Source organism: Bombyx mori, chromosome 3 (assembly GCF_030269925.1).
Source record: "Bombyx mori chromosome 3, ASM3026992v2".
NCBI lineage: Eukaryota > Metazoa > Arthropoda > Insecta > Lepidoptera > Bombycidae > Bombyx > Bombyx mori.
The window spans coordinates 1558065-1577754 of record NC_085109.1 but is presented as its reverse complement, the minus strand read 5'-3'; the positions used below and the strand labels follow the sequence as shown (position 1 = coordinate 1577754).

The window sequence follows — 19690 nt, the reverse complement described above, 5'->3', positions numbered from 1 at the left end:
AGATGCACATCCCTGATTGGCCGGGTCCGGGTCAGCCCTAACAGCATCCTGAAGGCATTAACAGACCGTTATGACTGTCGGTACTTGAACCATTGTACCATGGTTCACTTGCGGACTAAATAATATTAGTAATAATAATGGTTGGTTCGAAGTAGGTATCAGTGGAATGGAATATTTGAAATGTATTCAACTGATAGCTACTTTTAATAAATGTATATTTTTTATTTGATTGGTTTTGTTAATGTTAAGTATATTTCAATGATACTATGTACATGTAAGCTTGAGGGTAGACATTATCTTGTTGAACACCAAGTAAAACGATGTCACTTTTTGATTCCTGATTTAATCAACAATATGTTATCGTAACAATTCACTTTAACACTTGTCCAACTTTAACCAGTACGTACAACAGTCACTGAATCACACAACGTAACAAGAACATAGTAAGTGCACCAGGCAAGCGCAGTCCAACGAATGTTTCTCGCAAGGCACGCACCGCCTTTTTATACTAGCCGGCGCAGCTGGCTTATGAGTCACTTCTGTTGCACGAGTGGAACGACACGGCCGGCGCACCCGGCTTGTGTGAGTCACGCCTGTTGCACGTGATGTTTATTAGAAATATTGTTAACGCCGTCACGGCCATACTGACATGCGCTCGTCCTCGTGCGCCTTTTTATGGTTGTTCTGTAGACAATAAGCGTATTCGTTCATCCTGACATTAACGGATGCAACTTAAAACGTGGTCTATGATATTAACAATCTAATACGGTTCGGTTCGCATAATTCTTCAGAAAATCCTATACTGGCTATAAATACTGACTGCTTACATACCTGGGCCAGTTCATTTAAATCTCTTCAGGTATGTAAGTATGTCCCTTTTAACTTAAATCGGAATTGTTATCCCTTCAGTTTTTCGAACTGGACCGGATAATGCTAGACCGGATCGCAATCCCTGTAGCAAATTGTTGTGGCTAGTCCGGATGAAAATCCCTATAGCCAAGCCATTGGACCGGACAGACCCTTCAATGACTTCACACTTTTTTTTTCTTTTTTTTTTTTTTCTCTTTTTTTTTTTTTATTCTTTGCTAGTCCGGATCAACATCCCTTTAGCCAAGTCGTTGGACCGGATACACCCTTCAACGACCTACATTTTTTTTTCTCTTTTTTTTTTTTTTTTTTTGCTAGTCCGGATTAACATCCCTTTAGCCAAGTCATTGGACCGGATACACCCTTCAATGACTTACAATTTCTTTTTTTTTTTTTTTCTCTTTTTTTTTTTTTTAATCTGCGTGCACGGTAGCGTTTGTTAAAACATCTCTTAAACCAGAACATTTATACGGAATTTCTTCAGAAATAGTGCGAGCCCGACCATCGTTTTCTACATTTCCAACACCTGCACCTGAGGTCGTCGTTTTGAAGTCGTCGTGGCCTAACGGATAAGACGTCCGGTGCATTCGTGTTGAAGCGATGCACCGGTGTTCGAATCCCGCAGGCGGGTACCAATTTTTCTAATGAAATACGTACTCAACAAATGTTCACGATTGACTTCCACGGTGAAGGAATAACATCGTGTAATAAAAATGAAACCCGCAAAATTATAATTTGCGTAATTACTGGTGGTAGGACCTCTTGTGAGTCCGCACGGGTAGGTACCACCGCCCCGCCTATTTCTGCCGTGAAGCAGTAATGCGTTTCGGTTTGAAGGGTGGGGCAGCCGTTGTGACTATACTGAGACCTTAGAACTATATATCTCAAGGTGTGTGGCGCATTTACGTTGTAGATGTCTATGGGCTCCAGTAACCACTTAACATCAGGTGGGCTGTGAGCTCGTCCACACAGCTAAGCAATAAAAAAAAAAAAAAAAAAAAAAAAAAAGGTGCCTGAGCTTACAGACATTGTATCACTACCCGCAGACTATGTTTGCTGTATCGCTATTTGCGGACAAAAATGTCGCTTCTATTGTCAGTGATAGAGTCGTCATCATTAAGATCAGTTTCATGAACAAGATTACTTAACCCATCTGTGTACGCCGTCACGTCATCGTCACTATAATTTTCAGAAATTTCTAGTAGGCCTGACGGGCCTCGAGGTACTTCGCGTAAGTTTTCATGGGAAACTTTGTACACTAGAACCATTTACATGTCTCAACTTATACCTATCGTTTTCCAAAACTGCAGATGATTGAAAGATTACTGGTGGTCCGGAGGCCTTTCCCGCTTCACCGGGACGGGTGGGCGAGCAAAGGCTCAGCCAAGAGGGGTGGGATTTGCTAACAACTGCCCGAGTGCCTCCGAAGGAGACCTAACAACTCAAGAGCAATTGCTTCGCGAATGAATCTACTACCGGATCGGAATCGTGACCCACTGAGAAGATCCGGCGAGAAACTCAGTGGGCTGATGCATGGGTTAGGTTGCACGTCGACCTCTTTGTAGAGTTCGATGAGTACGGTTACCGGGGTTCCTCAGCCTGCTCCTAGTGTTAGAGCTGAAGGTATCTAATGCAAGAGTTATTGGATCTGGTGGATCCGTAAGGACGTGTCTAAGGCGACGACGGTGACTTGCTCCTGCGTGATCAGGATTCGGGGTGCTGTAATGTTGAAGGGACCTTTATATTTTCGGTCTAATTTACGAAAACAAAACCCCCAGCGGAAAAGAGTTTGACTTTAGCTTTGCCTCGACTAAACCAAGCTTCTGTTTGTGCCCATTTTTGTTTTTTTTTTTGTTTTTGTTTTCGCAGGCCTTCGACCGTGCTAAATCAAGATCTAATCTAGAGGGATTATCACTCTGTTGAAACTTAGATATTTCAAGTGAACTACCCTGAACGGTAAACATCTATTCTATTGGAGTAAACCCTGTTACTCGACAACGTGTACTATTAAGGGCGAGTTGAATATCCCCTAACTGCTCTTGCCATGATTGGTCCGAGTTACTTTCAGATCAAAGAGTGACTTGTTCATGAAACCGCTTACCATTGAATAAATTACTATGTTTTTTTTTTTTTTTTGAGACTACATTCTGACCTTGAATGGAACATAAAGGGGAAGCCAAAACCACTTATCTGTAACACACTGAAGCTCTGGAACACACGTTGACGTCTCTGGTTGGACCTGCCACAGCACAGTCTCCTACGAGGCGGCGCACCCTAGCGCAAGTGCAGCCGGAGCGCGGGGGCTCCAATATCGGCAGTCCGTGCTGGAGGCGTGATCTCGTCGTTTGGCGGACCCGTCGGCCGGCCTCCGTACCGTCGAGGCGATCTGCCCGGTTCTCGCGGACTGGGTGGGCCGCGACCGCGGAAGTCTCACCTCCGGCTACCTGTGCAGACTCACAAGACATTTTACCACCATGCAAACTTCTTACCGCAACAAATCTTACCAGCCACCACGCAAACTACAATTTTACGGGTTCCACCTCTCTTACACGATGTTACTCCCACACTGAGGAAGCCAACCGCGAACACTTGTCAAGCACGCACTTCACCGGAAAAACCTGCATCCGCCAGCGGAACCCGAACACCGCCGCATCGCCAGACACGAACGCAGCGGACGTCTTATCTTACAGGTCACGACGACTTCAGATGTGTCAATTTTTCTTCCCCACGGAAACTTGCTTGCTTTCTTGTTTGCTTGCTTGCTGGAGCCCGAAGTCATCGAACGTGTAGTGTTATTGGTATTGAATCGAGTAGATTCTAAAATTTCAGCGACAATTCACAGTCTCATGTCCTGGTTTACTGTACTAGTGCCATATAACTCTAGCAGTAGTCATTGGCTTAAAAACGATTCGTGTCGGAACTACCCACTCGTCATGACAGATCCATTATTGCGATCGAAGTTTCACTTGAGATTTGCACTTGCCTTAATTTCTTGCAATAGCTTGTTACGTGTTGTATTTCCGTTAGTAAACGCCATGTGATGACGTCGACAGTCAAACTGGGCAACATGAGCCAGAACGTAAGATGTGACGATTTCTTCGTGGCTCAGATCTTCCATCGAGGTAACAGAGACGTTATTACACGACTTACGTATGCTGCATTCACGTTCTTGTGGCGTACCACTACTAGTATTCTGATCTGCATAATGTTTTTTTTTGCTGTACTTCGAACATGTTCAAACACGTCACGCCAGTGAGAGTAGAGTCCTGATCTCACTTCTGATGTAAGCTTGAGGGTAGACATTATCTTGTTGAACACCAAGTAAAACGATGTCACTTTTTGATTCCTGATTTAATCAACAATATGTTATCGTAACAATTCACTTTAACACTTGTCCAACTTTAACCAGTACGTACAACAGTCACTGAATCACACAACGTAACAAGAACATAGTAAGTGCACCAGGCAAGCGCAGTCCAACGAATGTTTCTCGCAAGGCACGCACCGCCTTTTTATACTAGCCGGCGCAGCTGGCTTATGAGTCACTTCTGTTGCACGAGTGGAACGACACGGCCGGCGCACCCGGCTTGTGTGAGTCACGCCTGTTGCACGTGATGTTTATTAGAAATATTGTTAACGCCGTCATACACATATGGACTTATTGTTGTCTGAAATAAAATAAATCATTCATTCATTCATTCATTCATTAAAGTGATGGATGGTAAAATATATTTGTACAAGAAATGTCGAGTGTGCAACGGTATCGGTAATTAAGCAAAGGAAATGCGGCAAAAATCTGTATCATCGTAAAAACCATTTTGAGGATAATGATGTATGTAATTAAGTTTCGAACAACTAACTACATTCGGACCGTCGGTCCACGTATCTCTCCTTTGTGATCTAAAGGACAAAAGTTTGACAACCTCTGGTTGCCTTCAAATCTCTCACATCCCAATAACTGTTTAATATCTACAAATTGTGAGAGGTTTTAATCTATTCACTCAGTAAGACCAATTTTATAAATTGACAGCTTTCTCGCATCGGTTTATATTTTCTTAATTTCGTTTAAATTACTTGTTACTGAAAACAGTTTTACTTGACAGGATTATTTGTGGTGGTAGATCGTGCTATAAACTCGCAAGGGTTGCTACCACTTTTGGTCTATTTCTGCCGTCAAGCAATCATAGCTTTTGGTACGATAACTAATACAATTTATGGTTTTAGAAGACGGTAGGAAATTAAAATAAGATGAGCCCTGAACTTTTCTGGGCATATTAACACTCTAAAGAAAACATATCAGCGAATTAAAGATTAAAATATCATAGATCTTAATAGAGGATCTTTTCGTTTTTTTAATTTTAAATCGGTTAAAAAACGACTTAATCGTGCCAACTACTTTATTTGGCTATTTAAGATAGTCCCTATTCAAAATTTTAATAATTATAATGTTAAACGTTTTCTCTCGATACATCGGCCGGTTGCAGCAACAGATAAAAACGGGAAATTATGTGATCCATTTAATAAGGGCATTTGATCGTTAAGGAGCAGCTTCGGGCGGTGACATAAGAGCCGAATCTTATCTCGGGGTGACGGCTAACAAAATCCTTTTAATTAAGCGAGTGTTGGGTTCCTTCTTGCCCTCACATATCTCACTCCCACACACAAAATTACAACTGATGAGGCAATAAATTAAACTAAAATGCGTAATAATTAATTTAAAATATCGCTCTTCAAAACAAGGATTAATTATTTTGAGACAGTTCTGCCTTTTGTATTGAGGTCGTTGTGAGGTGATCAGAGCTACATTTGCGTCCATTAGTAAAAAAATCACCTTATTCACGTCACGTTATAAACAATTGTATGTTACGTCAGAGCTTTTCTGCGGGAAGAGTATGTCATTCTTCAGCAACAACCCAATCCATATGCGAAAAACAATCTAATAGAAATAGAATAGATTCCACAAAAGAGAATATAGAAGTCTTCCTATTATTCAATTACACAGGAAATCTGTGCTAATATAACATGGCGAACTCACCCTTAAGCTGTCAAAAGTCAGATTAATATTTACATGGAAGATATTAATCCTATTTCATACGCATGTTTCGTAGAAAATATGAAACTGTAACATTGTTGCGTCGCCGTGTACTGGTGCGATCGCAAGGTTTACACTTTCCTGCAATATGCGGGTACATTCAAAATTATTATTTACACATTCGAAATTTGTTAAAAGTGAAAAATTATTTAGCATCCTTGTGGTTTGTAACTGGATGAAACGAAAAAGCGACACTAAAAGACGATCAACGTATACGTCTATAGGATGAAGAATTTGATAGAATACTTTTGAAGGATTCACTACTACCACGTGTGTGCAGGACGTTCTTTTTATTAATAAATATTTATCTATGTATGTTTTAACACTATTGGGCGTTCAGCACTAACACTGTTCGCATTCTTATGGACTTCTAACTTTTGTACTGTAAAATTACAAGCAGACTGGATAAAATTTGAACCAGATTAAAAAGATTACGTTCGCGTTAGTACGAATACGTTTATTTATATATTTGTGGATTTCGCGGCGAGGAAGCATAGAAGCATCCGTTTGTGTGTGGACTCGAAATACACGGACGCTTGTCGGATTCCGCGACGTCTAGATGGGTGAATGAACTTTGAGCGAGTTACACGAAAATTCTATATGATTTATGATAACGTATTGATAATTTTATTTTATTTTATTACTGGTGGTAGGACCTCTTGTGAGTCCGCACGGGTAGGTACCACCACCCCGCCTATTTCTGCCGCGAAACAGTAATACGTTTCGGTTTGAAGGGTGGGGCAGCCGTTGTAACTATACTGAGACCTTAGAACTTATATCTCAAGGTGGGTGGCTCATTTACGTTTTAGATGTCTATGGGCTCCGGTAACCACTTAAGACCAGGTGAGCTGTGAGTTCGTCCACCTAACTAAGCAATAAAAAAAATTAGATATCTTCGGTTCACTACCAGTACATGAATGGCATCTTTTCGTTCTTACTATACCTATTTAAATACGTGACCAAGTAGCCCACTGAGTTTCTCGCCGAATCTTCTCAGTGGGTCGCGATTCCGATCCGGTTGTAGATTCTGCGAAGCACTACTCTTGCTAGGGTTCGTGTTAGCAACGTCGTCAGGTTTGAGCCCCGTGAACTCACCTACCCGTCCAGGCATAGTTGGAATAGCCTCTTAGGCTACCAGCCAATAGGTAGGAAAAAAAACGCGATCAAGTGTATATCGCCTTACCTTTTATCTTTTGCTTTTAGTCCTCAGACGGGTGAACGGGCTCGCCTGGTATGATTTTGTTTACCAGAACTCTTGGATATCATAATGTAAATTTTGCTATAACTGCTGTTCCACATTCAAACCGCAATGCATGATTGCCTCGCAGTAGACATATCTCGGATGAGATCTACCTGGGCCCGGACCTTTAATTCGCCCTGCTACCAGATAGTTCTAACCCAACTTTAAACTGCTTTGGTAATTCAAGACATGCCCTACTATTCCCTAATACAGGGGTTGATGTGAGAAAAAACAGACTAAAACAACAGCAACTTAGACTCCACCTTGGTGTATGTGCAATTGATTATAAGAAGCGAAGGTCGAAAACAATTTGTCAATTTTTTTTTATCAGAAATGCTTTTCAAACGCTTGAAAGAGGTTACACGTGATGCTAAGGCTGGCTGGTACTTAGCACAGAGAGGAGTCTGGCTGTCCAGCGAGGTAACGTAGCCAGTATCTTGGGAACTGTGGCTTCTTCAAGCGCATTGTAAGATTTGTTCTACTGTGTGAGTTAATCTATGTTAAATTATTTTGATTTGTTATTTATTAATAAAGGAGTCGTGTATTATTTGTCATGTAATATAAATATTTTACAAACAAAAGAGTTTTCAATTAGTAAAGTTTTATTTTGAGTAAGTCATGCAATGAAATACCGACGTGGAAATTCGCCTTCATATTCACTAAAAATCCTAGAAGTTAATACCGATGGTATTATATAAAAATGACGATGCTATTAGATATATTATATAATTATAATTTTTGATACTAATAGTCAACTTGCTGAACTAATTTCCATTTTGGGTTTTGTCTTAAATTCAAAAAGAACAAATCAAAAGGGCCTACATACATATTATATAAGCCTTTCAAAATAATTGACGACAAATACCGTACTGAACTGTGGTTTACAAGCCTTCCGTACGCATGTTGAAGATTTATGTGTTGCGTACTAGGATTTTAAGCAATTTGGAGGTTGGTAATTCTTCCTGTTTGTGCAAAAGGAAGCAGTGTTTGAAGGATTGATTTTTTCTTCAAGCCAGGCTGGTTTTTCAATTGTCTACGTTACAATAGTTAAACGTTCATCGTTTGTAATAACTTATCAAAACAATGATACCTCAAAACAAAAAGAATAAATATATCAAATCTATTTAAAACTAGCTGACCCGGCATACTTCGTAGTGCTTAAATCAATAAATAAAAGACCTAAACTTTTGTATAAAATAAACTTAAAACAAAGAATAGGAATCCGTCCGACGGGGGACACAATATTAAAGGGAAAACAAAATTTTTATTTCTATTTAAACCCGAGCATTTTCATATTTATCTACCTTTTAAACTTTTTCTGGACTTCCACAAATAATTCAAGACCAAAATTAGCCAAATCGGCCCAGCCGTTCTCGAGTTTTAGCGAGACTAACGAACAGCAATTCATTTATATATATATATAGATTTGGTACTTCTTGTCGATAAGGACCGAGCGTATCCGTATCGAACGTTCCGGGGTGAATAGTGTGAAGTCCCGTGGAGTCCAATTATTCTGGCGGCGTTGGTCGGCGGGCAGGCGCCTCGCCCCCTATCGCGGCCCGCCATCAATAACCAACCGGTTTCTCTTTTCGTTTACGGCTCGCTCCATCTTGATATTCAGCATTCTGGACGAGTAACTACCGAATTCCTAATTCGAATGGTTGTACAACCATTGTGATAATACTAGCTGTACCCGTCCGCTTCGCTGGGTATTTAAAATAACATTATTATTTCTCACCCCCACAAAGATTGTCATCATTAACGTCCCAGCAACTGGTGTAGGGAGTCCAACGCTCTTATAAATATTAGCCTATGCATTAAGTACATGTATTGTCTACATGGATACTAAGTTTCAAGTCAATCGGATGCATGGTTCAGTAGTTATAACGGAACATCCGTAAAAACCACTTTAGATTTATATATTAGTATAGATGTATAGAATAGAGATTACTACTCTTAGTCTAATCTAGATAGTCTTTTGTAACGTGGCTATCATTCGATGTCGTTGTCATGCCTTATGAGCCTGAACGCAATATAATTTGTCGTATTTAACAAATAATATGTACATGTTCACGAACGTTTTCCACGATGAAGAATAACGTTGTGCAATAAAAAGCGAAATCAACAAAATTAAAATTTGGGTGTGTAATTATTTGTGGTAGGACCTCTTGTGAGTCCGCACGGGTAGGTATTACCACCATTCCTATTTCTGCCGTAAAGCAGTTATGCGTTTGGGTTTAAAGGGTAGCCGTTGTAACTATACTTGAGATCTTAGAACTTATATCTCCAGGTGGGTGGCGCATTTACGTTGTAGATGTCCATGGGCTCCAGTAACCACTTAACATCAGGTGGGCTGTGAGCTCGTCCATCCATGTAAGCAATAAAAAAATAAATAAAAAAAAATTAAGTGACTTAGCCATTTCGGATTCCGGAAAGGCTAATACGTAATTTACAACTTGTCGAAAATCTGTATAAGCAAAAGCAAAGAATTGTTGTCTCAAATCATCATTCCGCGCACACTCCATCATAATGTGAAAAGCATCTTCCACTACATCACGAACTGAACACTTGGGATCAGGAGCCTTCCCCGTTAAATAAGCAAATTTATTGAGTGGGATGTGCCCGGAACGATGTCTGAAAACAGTCATTAGGGTAGTTCTATTAAGGTTACAAGTATCACAATTGCGTGTACTAATCACGGCAATGAACATCATGTACCTACCTGCATAATATGAATTTTTCAAAGACCATTTAATGCATTAATGAATCATTTCCTTTGTTTAATCAACGTGCTTAGTTTGTTTTTCTTTCTCGCATCGCTGGACGGTCTCGGTTTCTTGTCGTCGGACATTTTCACATAGATACGTCAAGCTTCATAGCATTCACCGGACAAGTGCTTAAGACGCATTAAGTAAATAGTTTTATCGGGAATTCTAGTTATAATATTTAAAAAATGTTAATTTTTTTTTTTCTGTTTAGATGGGTGGACGATCTCACAGACCATCTGGTGTGAAGTGGTTACTGGAGCCCATAGACATCTACCACGTAAATGAGCCACCCACCTTGAGATATAAGTTGTAAGGTCTCAGTATAGTTACAACGGTTACCCCACCCTTCAAACCGAAACGCATTACTGCTTCACGGCAGAAATAGGCGGGGTGGTGGTACCTACCTGTGCGGACTCACAAGAGGTCCTACCACCAGTAAAATTAATTATTGAGTCTATTAAAAATTAATAAATCTGGGAGTGGTACTGATCTCATATTGATTGTGAATTTTTTGTTATAGCCAACCTGTCATAAGGCAAATAAGAAATTAGTAGTAAATATTATCCTATTATCCTTTAAAGTAGGATAACATTAATTGTGTTGTAAATATATAGCACCTTTATAATTGAAGTGCCTTAATCAAAAACTCGTGTTTTTTTGTAAACATCAAAAATGTAATTGAATAATTGTAATTTTTCAGTTTTGATGTTAATACTTTGAGCCTTAAAGCTTAAGGTACCTATGCGCTTGATTTAAAAGTGACGGAAAGTGTACTTTGTCAACTAAAAGTTAAATTTCATTTTTAATATAAAAACGAAATCTATACTAATATTATAAAGAGGAAAGATTTGTTTGTTTGTTTGTTTGTTTGTTTCGAATAGGCTCCGAAACTACTGGATCGATTTGAAAAATTCTTTTTCCATTAGAAGCCGACATTGTCCCTGATGAACATAGGCTACTTTTTTTTTTTTTGGTTTCATGTGTGTTTTAATGTTTCCGAAGCGAAGCGAGGGCGGGTCGCTAGTGTTTTATAAACTGATGGAATACATGCTTAGTCGTTCAAAGTTTAAAACTCATTGTTTTTTTTTAGTTAAGTCACTTTAATTCTAAAGGTTCAATATACTAAATTCGCTAAAGACTATTTTCGCGAATAATTATCTCTTTATTAAAGAATCAAATGTTGCTAATTCGAAAAGTATTAAGTTTTATATTTGAAGTAACGGATTTAAGTTTGACAATTCCTGACGTTTCGAAGACTTTACCAAACAAACGTGTGATAAAACAGCTTTTTTTCTGATCAAACCATCTTCAGACCCATCGCAGAATGCTTCTCGTTTTTAAAACATGTTAATTGGAGGGAAAAGGCATCTAATTACAGATACAACATATGCAAAAAAGCTTATGCTAAATAAGTAAACGCGTCCTACCTTAATCGCAACATGTATAGCCATACCCCTTTTTCCTCTGAGACAGGTAAAAACGTTCGTGTAAATCGGAGAATTAATTAACTACGGTTTTTTTTATTGCTTAGATGGGTGGACGAGCTCACAGCCCACCTGGTGTTAAGTGGTTACTGGAGCCCATTGACATCTACAACGTAAATGCGCCACCCACCTTGCGAAGTTCTAAGGTCTCCAGTTTAGTTACAACGGCTGCCCCGCCCTTCAAACCGAAACGCATTACTGCTTCACGGCAGAAATAGGCAGGGTAGTGGTGTTACCTATCCGTGCGGACTCACAAGAGGTCCTACCACCAGTAAAAAAATCTTGATACTTAAAGGCTAGTCGTTATGTACAGAAGTTGGTATTCGGTTCTCACGTGACCCCGTTCGGTGGACCGTGAGATAATCGCGAACGGTAGTGTCCAAGCACGTACCTAGCTCCTTATTAGGCAGCTGGAGATTTTTTCTCTAACCGACTGTCTCCACATCGAGTCGTGCCTCAAGAATGAGCACGCATGCATGATTCCGATTTAAGTAACCATCGCTTATCGACCACCATGTATGACTAGTTAAGCCTTTCGCGTTTTAATTATAGTGATTTATGTTTGCATCTTGTTTTAAATGTTTTACATGTATGTATGTATGTATGTGTATACTCTTTGTAACTTAATATAAATTTCATTGCACCTACCACTATCTACTCTGCACTACCTTTGGTTTGTTAAAATAGGTATAGCGTACCTATGAGCTGGCAGTTTGTTCGGGAACGGGCGAGTGTGCAGACCGTTACAAGAAAACTAACACGCCATAATATTTAATGACAATTTATTTATAAACCAATGCGAAAATGCTTTACATTTATTCTGATTATCAATATAATTAAAGATTAGAAAAAACTCACACACCGAGCCACAAAACCACGGCGAAGGAAGTGATAGAAAAAAAAATTTACAGCCAGTGACAGCTATTCTCAATAAATTTGACACTATGTAAGGCTCATGCCTTTTAGCTCATACAGCCAATTTATACTTATAATGGAATGAATAGAATAAATAATATTTCTAACATGGTTGACTGGTAGAGAATGCCTTCGGCATTAAGTCCGCCAATGTAAATTTTGCATGAAGTGTAATTAATAAATAAATAAATACATCAAACAGCCATACGCACATTGTGGAGTTCAACGTGTCGTACACTTAAACATAATTTTCACTTCGTCGTAAACATTAAGACATTATTATGGTCATTGATCTTTAAGCGCTTAAACGTTTTAAAGCTATTTTCATTAAGCAATGAATTATGCGTGATTCGTTTTGCTTTTTCGTATACACAATAAAAGTCAAGAGTCAAGTGTCGAGGTGAAATATGATAATATTTCACGTGTTCCGTAGAACGAAATGACCGGCGCCAGCGGTCCTGTGCGCTCGGCAAGTTTTTTAAATGACCAGTTTTTATTCCATGAACGTTAAAGTTAGCTGATTTTTTTTTGTTACTTGCCTTCTTCTCGGACGCGTTAGTATTTATTAACGGTTTTTAATGACTGTTTCTATTGAAATGCTCAGCTCTTAGACTTCATTGTTTAATCGTAGTTTTGGACTAGAATGGAAATGGTATTTTTATGTCTCGGTTTCTGGAGAGCGCCTCTGAATCAAGAGATCGTTCGTTTTGAGCCAGATAACTTAAAATTTACCTTTTTTTATGTTTTGACAAGGGTCTATGGTAATTTACTTAATTATTACAATGAAATAAGTATAAAAGCTGACGTAATTAAAGAAAAAACCCCTTTTCTATCATTTAAATTGTCTCGAGCGAAAGATTTTTACAAAGCATTGTTGTATATTTGACAACGAGGCTGTGTTACCCGGACGAATTAGATTTCTTTTATGGAACCCGTGAGTTAATGAATAATCCATTGCGCAGGCGTCTGTGTGGCGCCTGCGCACAGACCCCAGTATCACAGTCGTCAGTAAACAGTCCCGGCGATAATAAACGAACGGCGCGCGTGCGAGTGCTGTTTTTGTTTTTATCGTAATACTTGTGAACTTGCATGTCTCGATCGAAACAATACTACACTATGACATGTCCTCCTTCAAACGAGGCTTGTGGAGACTTAAGGGTAGGCAGCGGCTTGGCTCTGCCCCTGGCATTGCTGAAGTCCACGGGCGACGGTAACCACTCACTATGAGGTGGACCGTATGCTTGTCTGCCTAAAAGGGCAATAAAAACAAAAGAAGCTACTATTTTTTTAACGAGAGCTTCATGAAGTCATTACGGTAACTTTCGAAACTGCCGGTCTGTGTGCTTAGTGCGAGTTTTTTAACTCCTCGATCGCGTTAAAGTTGACTTAAATTTGTATGGAGTTTGAACAGCGCCCCTAGCGGCAAACGAACCGAAACTTTAACTTTTACGTGATCGAAAAGTTAAAAAACACGCACTAAGCACAATGAAGAGCGTGGTAGCTGTAAGTGCAACCAAACCTATTCTTAAAGGTTTTAACTAAAACTGCTGCCTCTTTCCTCCTGTTATTTTTCTAGTGATTTTGCTCTAGATAATTAATTGCGGTATTATGATATTGTATTCTGTGATGTTTTAACAAAAAATTGCTTAGATGAGGCGTCATCCCTGGTGCAAGTACTTCATGGTTCCTTGATAAATAGAAATAGGATGTAGCGTAAAATATGTTGAAACTTCAGGGTTTTTTTCCGTTTGTAGGGTATCAACAATTTAATTGGATTTATTCGTTAAGTCACCTTTCGGTATTTTTATTTTTATATAGAAAGAGTTTATCTAATATTTTTGCTATTTAGAAATATTAAATTTCTATCACAATCTTAATGTTTATTGTAACCAGTTTGGTAATTTTATGACAGCTATTAATGTTTTGGGTTCCAAAATTGTTGGATTGGATTTTGTTTTGTGTTTTATACAATTAGTTTAGGATGCTTCTACCGCGAAACATTCCGCTTTGAAAGTCGGAATAGGCGTTATACAATACAGTACTTTACTGGTGGTAGGAGTCTTGTGATTCTTTTTTTTTTCCTACCTATGCTGATAGCCTTGAGAGGCTATTTCAGGTTCGCCTTGACATGTAGGTGAGCTTTCGGGGTTCAAACCGGCCCTAGCAAGAGCAGTGCTTCGCAGAATCTACCACCGGATCGGAAACGCGACCTACTGAGAAGATCCGGCGAGAAACTCAGTGGGCTGTGTCTATGGGTTAATTTACTCGTTGAGCCCTTCGTCGCAAGCGACGGGTTCGGCGAGTACGGTGACCGAAAACTCTTGGGTACCACCACCCTCCTTTTTTCTGCAGTGAAGCAGTAATGCGTTTCGGTTCGAAGGGTGGGGCAGCCGTCGTACTGTTAGAACTGAAAGACCTTTAGAACTCTTGTCCCAAGGTGGGTGGCAGCATTTACGTTGTAGTTTTATTTAACCACTTAACAACAGATTGGTCGTGAGCTCGTCCACCCATCTAAGCATATTTTATTCCTAACGTAGGTGGCAGCATTTACTTTGACGACTATGGATTCTATTAATCACTTGATACCAAACAGGCCATATGTCTGGTTATCACTTGATACCAGCCAGGCCATAAGTTCATTCACCCAGCTTACACAATATAACTAAATAACTTTGGGTGGACATGTGGAGATTATAAACAAAACTTTTCATTTGCTGCTAGCGCCCAACCGAGGTCAGTTGACACTAAGTGGCTACTGAAGGTCACTGTCACCCACGCGTGGACTTGTAATTATTATTTATAAATAATAAATAACAGTTATTCTTAAAGCTTTAACAATACATCACATAATAATACATTCGTGTCACTCGGCTTTTGCAGACGATATTGTATCTGGTGGTAGGACGTCTTGTGAGTCCGCACGGTTAGGTACCACCACCGTGCTTATTTCGGCCGTGAAGCAGTAATGCTTTTCGGTTCGAATGGTGGGGTAGTCGTTGTACTGTAAAAGCTGAGACTTTAGAACTCATAATATCTCAAGGTAGGTAGGTGGTGGCATTTACGTTTTGATGTCTCTGGACTCTGGTAACCACTTAACATCTGGTGGGCCGGTAGCTCGTCCACCAAACTGAACAATAAATAAATAAAACTAACTAAAAACTACGACGTCACAAACGTATGTAATTAAATTTAATTGACAAATTCATAGTCGATGTGAGTTATTGATGATTAGTTGTTAATTGATTACTAAGCGTTTTTCAGAACTGCAATATCAAAAATAAATCGTCTATCGATAGGTAATTATTATTGATAGTTTCATGGAAATTTCCAAACCTTAATAAACAATAAATTCGTGCTCTCTATTCGAGTTGATCATATTTCTGCATTGGCTGCGATTGACGTCATCATTGTTATTATAAAAGCATAAATTTAAACGACTCGTGCCGTCGCAGGCTCACGTTTTATGGCAGTTTAAATTGTCGTTTGTTGATATTAACTGATTTTACTTTGGTAAGTGAACGAATGCACGTGTATGTGTATCGTTAATTTCTAAATATATACTTTTGATTTGACAACGTCTTATAATTCGATGGAGCCGGCTGCACGCACGAAAAAACATGACTCATTGAGGCGTTCCGTTTAAGGCTTGAAGTGCAAGCGAGAGCGCGCAACGAGCGACAAAGAGGCACAATCGGCCTCCGCGTTCGGCAGCGTTCGACATCTGTCTCTCTCCTACTTGAGTGAGCGATGCATCCGCGTGGACAGCTGCTGTACAATAATAAATACATTTACATGTTTTCGTCAAGTTCAGTGAAAAGTGAATGTGTTGTCAATTGTCTATACAAAATATGTATCAAACAAATAAAATTAATTTTTTTTTGAAAAATGATACCATTCCATCAGTATTTTCTTATAATTTTGTCACGTTCAACTATCGTCAGTAAACCGACTTTACAGACAACATATTTTTTTTGTTTGAAAAATGTGTGTATTACTGTATTTAGATTTTCGTTATAATACTATTTACAGTTTTCGTGATGACTATAGTGAAAATTCTGCAAGGAAAACGTTTAGATTTTAATATAATTGCTTACGAAAAAAAGTAGACTGTCCATTCAAATAATTATATTATGGGGCTACGACTGGCCGCTTTTAGGAGTGTTAAATAAAAAAAAGGAAATTCTCGAAATGGTACCCCATCGTACATCAGATCCGCGTGATTATGATTTTATTTTTATTTTTTTTTGTCTCTAGCTACTATATCGTAATAATTTTAAGAATTATTGGAATATTTTAAACCGAACAAGCGTATACGCAATGACGGCTTATGATTTTATTATTATTTTTTATCTCTAGCTACCATAGTGTAATAAGTTTTAACTAATTATGTTTAAATGTTTTTGTCAACACCCGTGACGTATGTTACAATCACACTTCTCTGTCACAGATTTAATGATTGAAAAAACAAAAAAAACAAACACTTATTTTCAAACAATCATTTGTGTCGCTGACTTATTGTTTATTGATGAGTTTATTGATGTTGAGACGAGTTTATTGGTGTTATTTTTTACAATTGCGCACGCGACCTCATACACTTGCAAAAACAAAAGCTGTAATGAAAAACGGTCGCAATCAATTTCGAACACATGATTTCTGTTCGTTTTGTTACACGACCGTCGCGTAACATGTGACCGGCCGATTGCAGATTTAAAATATTGATGATAATTAGATTAGAAATTGTCTTTCAAATTGCTTCACATTGCTATTTACTTTTATCGATAATTCCGCAAATAATACTTTTAATGTCATTAAATAATTGTAAATTTTGACGTTTAGTACTATCTGATCGATCTTGCGTAGAGTTAAAGGGAAAATAGGAACGGCCCTTAGATATTATTAACATGTAACAATTCATATCACAGCGCTGTATAGAAAAAGTGATTTAAAAAAAAGATGAACACGCTCTTGCTTGTACTATTGGAGTTCCTTAAATAGTAGGTGAGCTCACGGGGCTCAAACCTGACGACGTTGCTAACACGAACACTAGCAAGAGCCGTGCTTCGCAGAATCTACCACCGGATCTGAAACGCGATCCACTGAGAAGATCCGGCGAGAAACTCAGTGGGCTGTCTGTGGGTTAATTTACTCTTCGAGCCCTTCGTCGCAAGCGACGGATTCGGTGAGAACGATGACCGGTGTTGTTGTTCGGATCTTGTATACATGTATACAAGCTTATCTTGAAAATGTCGTAAGCGACATTCACGCATCTGTCAAATAACTTGTGTTGTATGATGGCTAACGCCACCACAGGTATATTATAATACCATTAAAACCGTTACGTGGTCACTGGTGGAAAACTTTAAAGTAACTTTTGCGATTTATTAAAGTTCCAAATGAAACCGCGGACTGGTCGCTCGCGGCTGTAGTTTTCTTTCTAATATGTAATGTAAATCTCTGTGAATTTTTATATTTGTCACGGAGGATTTAAAGGCGGATGCGCCGGACCGATTTATTGACCGGATACACGGATATATCATTAATGTGTTTCGGTATGTATGGGAGTGTGTGTGTTGTAATAAAGCTGTTTTACGACACATCGCGATCCGATATTATTTTAATACGTGATTTACGTTTTACAATCCCGGAGCTATTTGTTTACGTTGCCCCGATTTTTTATAAATCAATAAACATTTACAGTGCACTAGTGGACTCTAGATAAACCGATGATAAGTATATTTTTCGTTCAAGAATCACTTGAGGAATACAAGAAGAACTGACAAGAACATCGCCTGCCAATTTACCAAAAAGAAACTGTAAGAAGTCGTGAACCTAGTAGACCATTAGCCTATTTTTAAATATCTTAATGTCTTTGATGATGAGCATTACGCTAGTTTTGGAAGGTTGTAATGATAAGCCCTTGTTATGTAATTAGTTTGTAATTATCACTGTGAGTAGACAAAAGCCAACGAACGATCTCCCCGCCCGGATATAAGCCGGATATTTCGTATCAATAACCCGTTTTTTTTATTTTATTTTTAATGTTGTCCACCTGTGATAGATTATGGTGATTAAGATGATACCTTTGCAATTTTAAACTTCATTCGAACATGACATGATAGAACGAGCCACATCTAATTGGCGGAAGACGTAAATATAAAGATGTAAATTAATATTAAAATTTTCATTGATAACAGATCTCCCAATCAATTTGTTTTACAGCTCTTTCTTGGTCAGGTGTTGAGCTATTAACCGTGGAACCGGTTACATTATGTAACGATCGTACGACTTTCGGTTCGCATCTTAAGGATCGCCTTTCGCGAATTCTAGAATTGGCCCGACTGGAATCATATTTTTGAGCAGTGGACTTTTGATTGAAACGCGATATAAAAGTTACTGGAACGCGCAATTGTTTTACGGCAGAAGTTTAGGAATGTTGCGGACTGACTTGCGCGTTATACTTGCTTGAACTGGCAAGGAACTGTGACGAATTGTCACGACTAAAGCAAGGTGCGTCTTCGAAAACAAATAAATTTATATTTATACTAATATATAAATCTACAGTGGTTTTTACGGATGCCCCGTTATAACTACTGAACCATGCATCCGATTGACTTGAAACTTGGTATCCATGTAGAAAATACATGTACTTAATGAATAGGCTAATATTTATAAGAGCGTTGGACTCCCTACACCAGTTGCGGGGGCGTTAATGACGAGAATATTTGTGGGGGTGAGAAATAATAATGTTCATTTTAAACGCCCAGCGAAGCGGACGGGTACAGCTAGTTACTTATGTAACTGGCAATTATAGTTAAAATCAGGACGCGTCGCGTACGTTGGTTAATTGATTGTAATGTACGGTTCATGCTCATGAATGATCCGCTAACGCACCGTGCCCCGCGCGGCGCCTTGAATACGTAATTCGCGGGCCTGCTCCCGACACCAGCTACTGACTGCTGTTTGGTGATTTATTGGCTAGGATCACCGACCGAACTGACTATGGCGTCACACAAATTCCTTGTAGAATATTGGCCCCTGTTTATGGTTTAGCAGAAATCGTACCGTAATTGTTTGGTATTGTTTTTGTTTGACTTTCGAGTCTTGTGTAATTGGACTCGTTTCTACGAAAAAGAAAATACCGATTCTCGAATATTTATTTCTACTAGTGGTCCCGCAGTAGTCGAAATTTGATTTTTTTTTTCTTTATTGCTTATATGAGTGGACGAGCTCACAGCCCAGCTGGTTAAGTGGTTACTGGAGCCCATAGACATCGACGACGTAAATGCGCCACTCATCTTGATATATAAGTTCTAAGGTCTCAAGT

The 19690-nt window shown here is 39.0% G+C and overlaps 1 protein-coding gene and 2 long non-coding RNA genes across 3 annotated transcripts in view; 2 read left to right on the top strand and 1 right to left on the bottom strand.

Moving 5' to 3' along the window:
- Window positions 1–19690, top strand: part of LOC101741200 (bone morphogenetic protein receptor type-1B) — a 130415-nt gene that overhangs the window by 34297 nt on the left and 76428 nt on the right. The window lies entirely within an intron of this gene.
- Window positions 327–4514, bottom strand: LOC134200938 (uncharacterized). Its single transcript, XR_009976065.1, has 2 exons — window positions 3417–4514; window positions 327–3311 (listed from the first exon to the last, which is right to left on the bottom strand). It is a non-coding gene; the product is annotated as an uncharacterized LOC134200938 (long non-coding RNA).
- On the top strand, window positions 1247–2628 carry LOC134200936 (uncharacterized). Its single transcript, XR_009976063.1, has 2 exons — window positions 1247–1404; window positions 1877–2628. It is a non-coding gene; the product is annotated as an uncharacterized LOC134200936 (long non-coding RNA).